The sequence below is a fragment of the Patagioenas fasciata genome, unplaced genomic scaffold (assembly GCF_037038585.1).
Source record: "Patagioenas fasciata isolate bPatFas1 unplaced genomic scaffold, bPatFas1.hap1 Unplaced_142, whole genome shotgun sequence".
NCBI lineage: Eukaryota > Metazoa > Chordata > Aves > Columbiformes > Columbidae > Patagioenas > Patagioenas fasciata.
In genome coordinates this window covers 22,222-31,960 of record NW_027288558.1, presented here as the reverse complement: position 1 = coordinate 31,960, position 9,739 = coordinate 22,222, and the positions used below count along the sequence as shown (strand labels likewise).

Genomic DNA, 9,739 nt, shown 5'->3' with positions numbered 1-9,739 from the left:
TGCTCCTTTTGTAAACTGGAGCAGCCACCTTCCTAGGAGTTTTTCCTTTTATCTCACGTACTCGTTCTTGAAGTTCTGAGGTAGGCCTTCCATGCCACTTATTCATGTTTTCTCCCTGCTCATGTAGGAAGAACCACAGTGAACCTCTTTTTGTGGGCTGTCTCTGCCCTCTCTCTCGAGATTGGAAACGCCTTCTCCTAACAGCTGAAACATAGGTTTGTGCAGGTCGTGAACGGTACGAGTGTGCTCTGAGCTCTTTGATTTCTTGTAACAGCTTTTCAAACTGGTCATCAGATTTTTCACACAGTTTCTCCACAGTGGAGACACAAGCCCGTAGAGAACCAGCAAGGCTGTCCTCAAAGTACCGGAGCTGCTCAATCACTTCATTAATTTCTTGTACACCTCTAGCTGACCAGACCATTCCTGCCAATGACTTAGCATATGCAGGTGGTGCACTTTGTACAAATCTGCACCACATAGATTTTGTACAATTGATTCTATCTGGGTCTGTCCCCTCTTGGCTGTTTGGTCCTAGATAGATGATCTCTCACACAGCTAATTCTCTCAGGAACTGGATACCTCTCTCCATAGTATTCCATTTCCCTAACTTGGATATACAATCTTCCTTGTAGGGAAATCTGACTTTCATAGCTGCAGGAGTCGGGTCCAGAGAGTAGTGGCATTAGACTCTCTTGAAATTACCCTATCAATGGTGGAATCTTTTGACAGAGATCCCAGCTGCCTGGATTCACCACCTTCTAATTCAATTGTTTCTGCCCCATTGTCCCAGCATCGCAGCAGCCAGGTTAAAATATTCTCGCCTTCACGACGACTGAAGTCTTTTCGCAGATCTCTCAGCTCACCTGGAGAAAAGGACCGAGTGGTGGTCACTTCATCTCCACCCTGTCCTGATGATGCCTCTTGGGTTGATGTTGGCCCTGTGCCATCACCTGCTGCACAGGTAGTCTTTCTAGTGACTTTCTTACAACCAGCAACTGATGCTGATATGGGTTCACCATCATTTGATTCATTTTCAGAGTCTGAATGACTGTCACAGTGATTGCTGTGGTTACAGCAGCAACAGTGCCCAGTGTGTGAAAACGGGGGGGCTGCCTTGTTAGCCTTTGAGGCTGGAGAGGTAACGTTATCTGCAGCGACCTTGGCAGAGGAGCAATGCGGAGGAGCTGTAGCTTCAGCCTGTGAAGCCGCGGTTGTGGGGGCAGTGGCTGCAGCAGCAGCTTTGGCTGTTTTGCCTTTTCTCGAGCGGCCAGGAGTGCTTTTTGCTAAAGCTTCCGAAGACGCACCGCAAATCTCAGGACTAAAAAGAGACACAAACCTCCTATTGAACCTCATTTCTCTTAACAGTAACACAAACTGACACACATTCAGCAAACCAGATAACACCATCACAGTTCTATCAAAGCTCCAAGGATATTCAAAGTTCTCTAAAACATTTGCAAACTGTCCTAGCGAAAACACAAAAGTATTGTTAGTCAGCCTTTCTAAAGATTCGCTTGACCAATTAGCAAATATAGAGCCATTCTGCTCTTTAATCTCTCCTGGAGGTTTTTCAAGGTAAAGCAGAAGCGAGTAGAAATTCATTAGCGGCTGCAGTATAATGAAATAAACCAGTGCCATACCACACAGTATCATCATGACCACTGTCCAGTTTCTTGTTATATAATGAATACTTCGATTCAGAAAGAAACACCAACACAGATATGGGATCAGCGAGCACAATGTAGAAAATAACTGATACAACTCATGCCACAACATCTTTAAGTCAATGTAATTCATTTTGCCTTAATAACACTAAATAATATCCGAAGCAAACAGACGCACGAGTATCACAACTCTATGAGTTGGCATGGTGCCAAGAAAATTGAAAGGTACGTCAGAGCAGTAGAAAAGTCAAAAATCTCCAAATTTACCCCTTTCTCTTGCCCCACGTTGGGCGCCAATTATCTGTCGAGGGTTAGGATTGCGGGGTGACAATCAAACCCTGGCAGATGTATTGTTAACCTCCTCTCCCCCCCACTTCCCGATTTTGCCCCTCCCTCTCCCCCCTTCCCACTCAGGACAGGCAATTGGGAGGGAAAGAAGGACAGAGAGAAGAGAGTTGGAAAAGTTAAAGATGTTTTACTGATGCTACTAATACGAATAGAGAAAATAATACAAAATATACAAAACCAATCTTGTAAGTCTCAGCAACTGCAGAGCCAGCACCCAAAGTCCTGTATTAGGCTCTGTAGCCAACCGGATCTGGATTCAGTCTGTCACTGGCCTCAGTTCGCAGGGACGACCAGCAAGGTCCTCTCCTAATGTCAGCCATGAGGAAAAAGGAAAAAAGGAATGAGATCCTCGTGATCTCCCACTTTTATATGAAGTATTCACGTGAATGGAATGTTATACACCGTTGGTCAGTCTCTCGATCATCAGTTTTCTCGTTGCCCCTCTCGCGAGATGTCCATCCGTGCTTATCAATAAGTTTGCATTCCATTGCTAGGTTTAACCAAAACATGTGTTGGGTTCTCCAGGAAAATGCAGCTAACATGAAGGCTTTAGCTGACAGGCAAATTCACTAAAAGAGAAACTTGTTTTTAACAAAACCAGGACACAGCCTCTCTCACTAACCCCTCGTCTGGCTGCATGTCTCTTCTTTCCTCTCTCCTTTTCTCAAACTCTCCTGCTTCCTGGCTCTTGTCTTTCAATTCCTCCATTTCAGTCCTGCAACCCAGCACTAGCTTTTCCTCTTCCCAACCTTTGTCCTGCTCCCTTAAACAGATATCCACAAAGAAAACAGGTTAATGAGGAAAGCATCTTGTGGACTTCAGCAAGTTTTCTGACCTGTGTGTTATCAGGTAACTCTCTCAGCCTGTTGAAGTTCAAACTGTTCACCTGTAGAACTGTCTGAAATGATCTAATGATCTCTTGTTGAGATTTATTTTTGTCCTTTTCTTCTGGCCTTAAAACCAACATTAGTTGCAACAAGGTGTTATATTTCGAGATTCTATTCTCCAAACACTTTTCCCAGTCATTTAACTTATACAGCAGCCAACACTAATTTCAGTATTTAACGAGATCATATTTTCTCCTATTTCCAAGTGCTTTCCTATGTTCTAAAACACCTCCCAGTACCGATGACTTAGGAACACGACTGGAAACAGTCATTTCTGACCCCATCTCGTAAGTAAACCCCTTGAGAAGAGGGAGCGGGGAGGGGAAGCACAGGGCTGCTGGCAGCGCGAGCGGGAAAAGTGGGGAGAAGGTTTTACGGCGCACTTAAAAACAACCAGTAAAACAATTAACTCACATTCCTGACAAGCTGCTGGATTTGCAGAGAAGCAACACACAGAAGCACATAATATGTACTGTAAAACTCGCAGATAACACGTTGATAGCAAGCATTAGCATTCTCTACTGCAAATTTCAACACCAGTGCTTCCTTATCTTCTAAGTTTTCAACCTGCTTATTGATGGCCTCTTGAAGATGGTCAGTCAATTGCATGTAATTCTCACTGGGACCCTGATAATAGTTGTAAATAATTTGGCTGCTTTGTTGGTTTCAGATACCTCTACTATAGCTTGATAGGCAAGGTCTGCTGACTGCCTCAAGATTTCAGAAGCTCATAGCGCCTGTAATTGTGGTGTGTCAATTAGTGTCTGTTCTAGGAGCTGGGGGATACCTGCCCCTTTCAACGAGTCCTCGTCATTCTGTCCTAAATGATCTAGAGCTGTTACATTGCACAGGTCTAATTTTGCTTGAGTCTTTCATGGTCTTACCTGATCTCGGGCAACCCGTACACATACTCTTTTTCCTGTTAACTTTTGAAGAAAATGCTGCAAACCCCCATCCCCATCCGAGTCATCAGATAACACGGACTTGAACGGTGCTGGAGAATCACTGGTAACAAGGGGTTCGGAACAGTGCACATTCTCGCCAATACTTTCTAGCATCATAATTATTCGTATAACCTGAGTCCCCAGGTGCACTCCCCTTCCCATCACGATCAGCGGGTATGTTCAGCCAGAGGCCGACAGAAGGGAGCATCAGAGGGTGAAATGTCCTGTGGAAGGAGCAGAAAGTTACCATCCTCTGTAGGTTTCTCCCCACCTGGCCCATGAATACCTCTGCTTTATTTTGGGCAATGGACCTTGTTCAAATGCCTTGTTCTGGGGAAAAAATAAAATGAGTGTTTTTAAAAAGAGCTATTTTTTTTAGCGAATGACAGACTTCAGTGCCACACAGGGAACCATGGGCAGTGCAGTGATCAAACATCCCTGAGGATGTACCTCAGCTTCAGTGTCTTTGCATCTGGTGTTTGGGGAGAGAAGGAGCAAACTCAGGTCCTGAGCTCTGAGACCATGGGACGTGGATGGGGGGGAGTGCAGAAATACCTGCCCAAGACAGCAGAGAGCACAGGGCACTGGGGCTGGATTTTAGCAGAGGAAAAATGGGGAAAAACCAGAGGAAGGGAAAGAAATCTGCATTTGTTCAGATTTCCTTCAGTGCTGAAGGGTCCTGGTGCTGGACACAGTGGTCAGTCCCCCTCGCCGGTGAGCGGGCATCACCCGCTTCGGTTGCCAAGGAACCACCGGAGCATAATGCAGCTGCTCCTGGCAACCATTCCACACCAGCTGGGCACCAGCAGCTGGTGGCTACAGGCAGGACCGAGGCGAGGAAGGTCCTGGGAAAGCAGAGGGAAGAGGCACCCAGGGGCTCATCCCCTGCCTGGCTGTCTCTCCCAGGCTTGCAGAGCAGTTCCTGGGTGACCCGGTAGAGCAGCAGTGCCAGGAGGACCTGGGCTTTCTGGGCCCTGCTGGTGGCTGAAGCGATGACCGCCAAAGATGAGGAGGACCTGCCGGCCTATTTCCTCAAGCAGTACAGGCAGAACCTCCTGCCCTTGCTCAGGTGAGGGGACTCCTCCACCCACCTCCATGCCCTCCATCCTCTTCTCCTGTTTCCTCCATCCCTCCTTCCCCCACGATGGCAAACTCCCCGATCTCCACCGCTTCAGTCTCCTCTCCTCCCTCCCTTGCCCAGCCCTGTTCCTCCCTGTGACCCCCCTTGCTTTGTCAGAGGGTTCCGTGCTGGGGATGCCGTGCTGCCAGACGGGATCTGAGATGGTGCTGGGTTGCTCTGGCCTGTCATCCCACTCTGGACACAGTCCAGCACCCTGCCCAGGCACCAGACCCAGCGTGTAACCTTGATGGAAACTTGTGTGGCAGGAAACACAGGCTGACAGAGGAGGGCTCCCTGTCTCCATTTGTTCACCTCCAGGAGAAGAGGAAAGAAGCCAAACAGGTGCAAAAGGCTCTGGAAGAGAAGCGAGAGGTGAGAAAGATGGGAGGGTGCTGGGGCATGGTAGGGGTGTTGTGTTTTGTTGGAGGGCAGCAACGGGCAGGTGAGTGGCTCCGGGTGCGGGCGGCCACGTCACGCTCACTCTGGTGCTGCCAGGCCTTCAAGGAGAAGATGGCTGACATAGCCCGCCGGTGGAGGGAACTCCATGCCAAGAAGGACCAGCTGAAAAGCTACATGGAGAAATCTATGAGGAGGTTAAAGGTACGCCTGCTCCTGATCAGCTCCGCGGACGTGACCCTGAGCCACAGCGCCACCTTCTCACCTCCCCTGGGGAGACAGTCTTGGGCCAGCACTTCTGTCCAAGCCTCCCTTGAGCCTGGCGGGGTGAGGAACAGGACTGGCAGGGCATGGGGGTTTGTACTGCAGATGGGGAAAGCCCTGATAGCGCTTGGGCAGCAGGGAGCTTGTCCAGGACCAGTGTGATCTCCTGAGGGCCCCAAACATCCCCCAAGAAGGATCTCAGCCTGTCCCCACTGTTGACACCCAGGTGACTCCCAAGGGCAGATCCCAGTAGGTCTGAAAAGCAGAGTTCTGTCCCAGGTGCCTGTCTCCAAGAGCCAAGGGTCAGTGCAAGAGGGGTGGCCATGTGTTGTGGGAGCGAAATTTAGGGTTCTGCTTACTGCAGAACAATGCTTAGATGTCTCAAAGAGAAGTGCGACGTGGAAGAGTTCGGTGGCAGGTTCACTCTGTTATTCACTGCGTGGGGGAAATATGTCAAGCCGAACACTGCTGACCTTCTCTCCAGGAGCCTGCACCCTGATAACCGTTCACTCTGGAGTCTGTGTCTCGAGCTCCAGAGGTGAACTTTCAGGCGAGGCCGTATCCGTCACAGTGCGAACTCTCAGGATTCTTCTCTCCCTGAGAACAGTTTGCTGCAGAGTCTGTATTTTGGAGCTCTGGAAGCAAACTCCCAGGGCAGGCCTGTACCACGCCATGTTGAACAGGGAGGGAAGATGTTCCCCAGGGTGCTGCAGCACTGCTCTGTCCCCTGTGAGTGTATCTCCTCCCAGTGCTGCTGGGTGACCCAGCTCCATCTGCCCTTGCCTTCCTTTCCTTCTGTGTGTGTGTGTATTGGTGGGGGAAACATCACTAGGAAGATGATCAGCTGCGAGTCCAAGCTCTGAAGAAAGCCGTGAGAGAAAGAGAGGAGAAAACACAAAAGGAGATGGAGCTTTTGAGGGCTAAGAAGAAACTCAAAGCCCTGAAAAAGGAACACCAGAAGCTCAGCAGCCAAGTGCAGAAGCACTCCATCTTCAAAAACTACCTGGAGGATGTGGTGAAGATCTCCCCACAGGTGAGTTTGGACATGAGAGACAGATCATGGCCTCAGGGAGGGCTGTATGTGGATGTTAAACCTGGAGGAGATAAGGCAAGTCCAGGGAAATCATGACACTTGGTCAAACCCAGAGACCTCAGGTGGGATGGGAGGAGGTTCCCTGCAAGCCAGGTGAGCCAAGGGGACCAGAGTGAGGGGAGGAAAAGCAGAAAAGGAGATGAAGGCTTGAGAAAACCCAAGAAAAAGTGTTAGAAGGGGGAACAGCACAGAGCTGAGGGGCATGGGGACCCCTTTGTGTCACTGTTTCACGTGACATGGATGGTTTGGGAGAAGGGCCAAGCTGCCCAAGAATGGGAGCCCAGGCAGCTGTCGGGAAAGCTGAGCCTTCTCTCAAGGGTGTGCGGGCGTCCCTCCCTGCATCGCTTGCACTCCTGCGGCCCGGCTGCCCCACTCCCATGGCTGGGTGACTTGGCCCTGGCAGCTGCACTTGTGCTTTGTTTCCTATCAGAGCACTGGGGGGTGGTACAACATCTCCCCTTGCTGCTGGCAGTGGCAGCTCTGGGACCAGCACAATGGGGCCATCAAACAGGGAATGTGGCGACGCTCACAAACCAACTGGGGCAGCAGGATCGCCAAGAGGGGAAATCTTTCAGCTGGGGGAGGTGTTGTCCCTGGTCAGGACAGGGTGCCAAACAGCACGAGACTTGCAGTCATGAGGGGAGGGCAGGGGCATTACTAAACCCAGGATCCTTGTGCTGCAGTTTGAGGACATCCAGGACGTCATTTCCCGCTACAAGCTGCTGGTGAGGACGCGCAAGGACCTGCAGCAGTCCCAAGAGAAGGACAGGGAAATGATGGAGCAAGCCAAGGTGCTCCTGGATCAGTACGAGGCAGAGAAAGCAGCTGAGATCCTGCAGTGCCGAAATGAGCTGGAGCAGCTCCAGCGACGTTTTGTGCAGGCTCAAAGTGATGTCCGCTTCTGGGTGAGGAACTGCGGGATGGGCAGGGGAAGATCTCCAAGGCCTGGCTGGGTGAAGCCACAGGGTCATGGCAAGGCACAGTGGCAGACTTTGTAATTAGAGGAGATGCCTCATTTCATCCCTGCAGCAGGGGGTGCAGAATGACAAATGACAGACCAGGTCTGGAGCAGGTTATGTCAGGGCTTAAAACAAGGCCCTCACAAAACCGCCAGGATCTTTCCCTTCTTGTTTGAACTCACAGTCAAAAGAGATCTGCTACCCAGTCCTTGGGGAGGTTTGCCTCGGCACAGACCCCAAGCTTGCTCCATCACACGCCTGTTGGGTTTGTGTAGCCTGGTCAGACTCATTTCCATTCACCATTCCTTGCAGTATCATCCCTGTCATCGGGCTTCAGTGTGGACCATCTCGTGGTCTCCACTGTTCATGGCTCGGGCCTCAGAGTGAAGCTGGTGTTGCTGATTTTTTTATTTGTTTTCATCCTTTGCACAGCATCTGCACACCAGGGCTCACCCCTTCTCCTCCCTCCTTCCCAGTCCAACAATGACCCAACTGGTGGTCATCTGGGCTGTACCAAGGCACATGAATGTGTAGAAACGCGCGCAGCTCTGCTGGCCTCTGTTCCCTTTGCATCACTCTGAGGGGGCCTTGCCAAATTCCCTTCCTGGATACTCCAGGCTGCAGGAGTTGAGTCCCACCAGGCAAAGCTGGAAAGCGCGTGGTCTGGGCAGGTGGTGGTGGGATGCGCTGCCCCCAGGGTGTCAACTATTGGGGTATCTGGAGGACCCACTAGAAGGAGGGGTGCAGGAGCTGGCAGAGAGATGGGGCTGCTCAAGGAGCAGCTGTGGTAGTTCCTGGATCTGCTTCCACCACACCAAGCTGAACCAGCTCCAGCATAGCCCTGGGTGAGGACAGGTTCTTCCTAGCAAAACAAAGGAGTGCGGAAGCCAGGCTCTCCAGCACTGAAGCAGCATCTTTGCTGGGACATATCACCATGCTGTGTGTCTCTCCTTCTCCTCCCCTCCTCAGACTGCTCGCTGGGCCGACATCCAGAACAGGAATGCCAAGAATGCCCTGATGCTGACGACTATGAAGATGGCCGTCCATAACCTCTTCCAGTGCGTGAACACGCAGCTGAAAGCCAAAGTGCATGTGCCGGAGGATGACAGCCTCAGACAGCTGGACATGGTAGAACCAAGCCAGACCCCCTCCCTGCCCAGAAAGAGGAGCAGTAATGACCCTCAGCTGCCCAAAGGGAGGGGAAAGCCCAGAGAAATCAAGGTGCCCAACAGACACTTCCCTTTCCCCCTGGGCTGTCTCTTGGGCATGGGGAATGGGCGGAGGACACCAGGCAAACCTGTCTCGTCCCAGGAGGCAGAGCAGGGGGTGGATGCCTGTTGGGAGCTGGGCAGGCTGGGGCAGGGGGTGCAGATCCACCCATGGCTATAGTCTGGCTTCATTCACCCCTCTGAGTCACCTGTAAAAGCCCATTGTGGTGGTGCAGATCCAGCAGGGCAATTGCCTTCATCCTTTGGTTGGTGAAATTTGCACTCCAAAAGGGCCAATGGGCTCCTCTCTGCCTCCTGTTCCCACCCCTGCTGTGACCTCTACCATCTCTCTTCCCTACCTTAGATTCAGCAGTCTATCCTGGACCTCAAAGGCATCGTTACGGAGGTGAAACGGAAGGGCATGGAGAGCCACCGGCGAGCAGCTAAGCGCGAGCATTAAGGGCAAGAGGAGGACAGAGAGCCCTAGGGATGTTGTGTTACGTCAGTGAAGTTTCAAAACCTTTCTAGCTGTTTTGTCCTGCCCAGTTGTTGAGTCCCTTTCATACTATTAAAATAACCGAAGATTTTGAAGTGTCTCTCCGTTTCCTGGGAGGGTTGGAAGCATCAGAGCATCTTCACCCCAGAGGCCGTGGGGTGCCTTTTCTGGCAGGTGGGATTCTGGTTGCAGGAGACGGTGTCCCAGCAAAGCAGGCAAAATAGGGAGAGCAGGCCGGGACAGGAGTGGAGCTTCAAATAAGGATTAGTACTGGTGTTCACACTGGGACCTTCCAGCCAGACTAAGCTCTGAGATGTTGAAGAGGGACGTCACAGCAGGGGGGCCGGTGCTTTGGAAGAG

At 51.1% G+C, this 9,739-nt stretch overlaps 1 pseudogene; it reads left to right on the top strand.

Moving 5' to 3' along the window:
- The first annotated feature begins 4,938 nt into the window (after nt 1-4,938).
- Nucleotides 4,939-9,392, top strand: LOC136116106 (coiled-coil domain-containing protein 42-like; annotated as a pseudogene).
- The last annotated feature ends 347 nt before the right edge of the window (nt 9,393-9,739 follow it).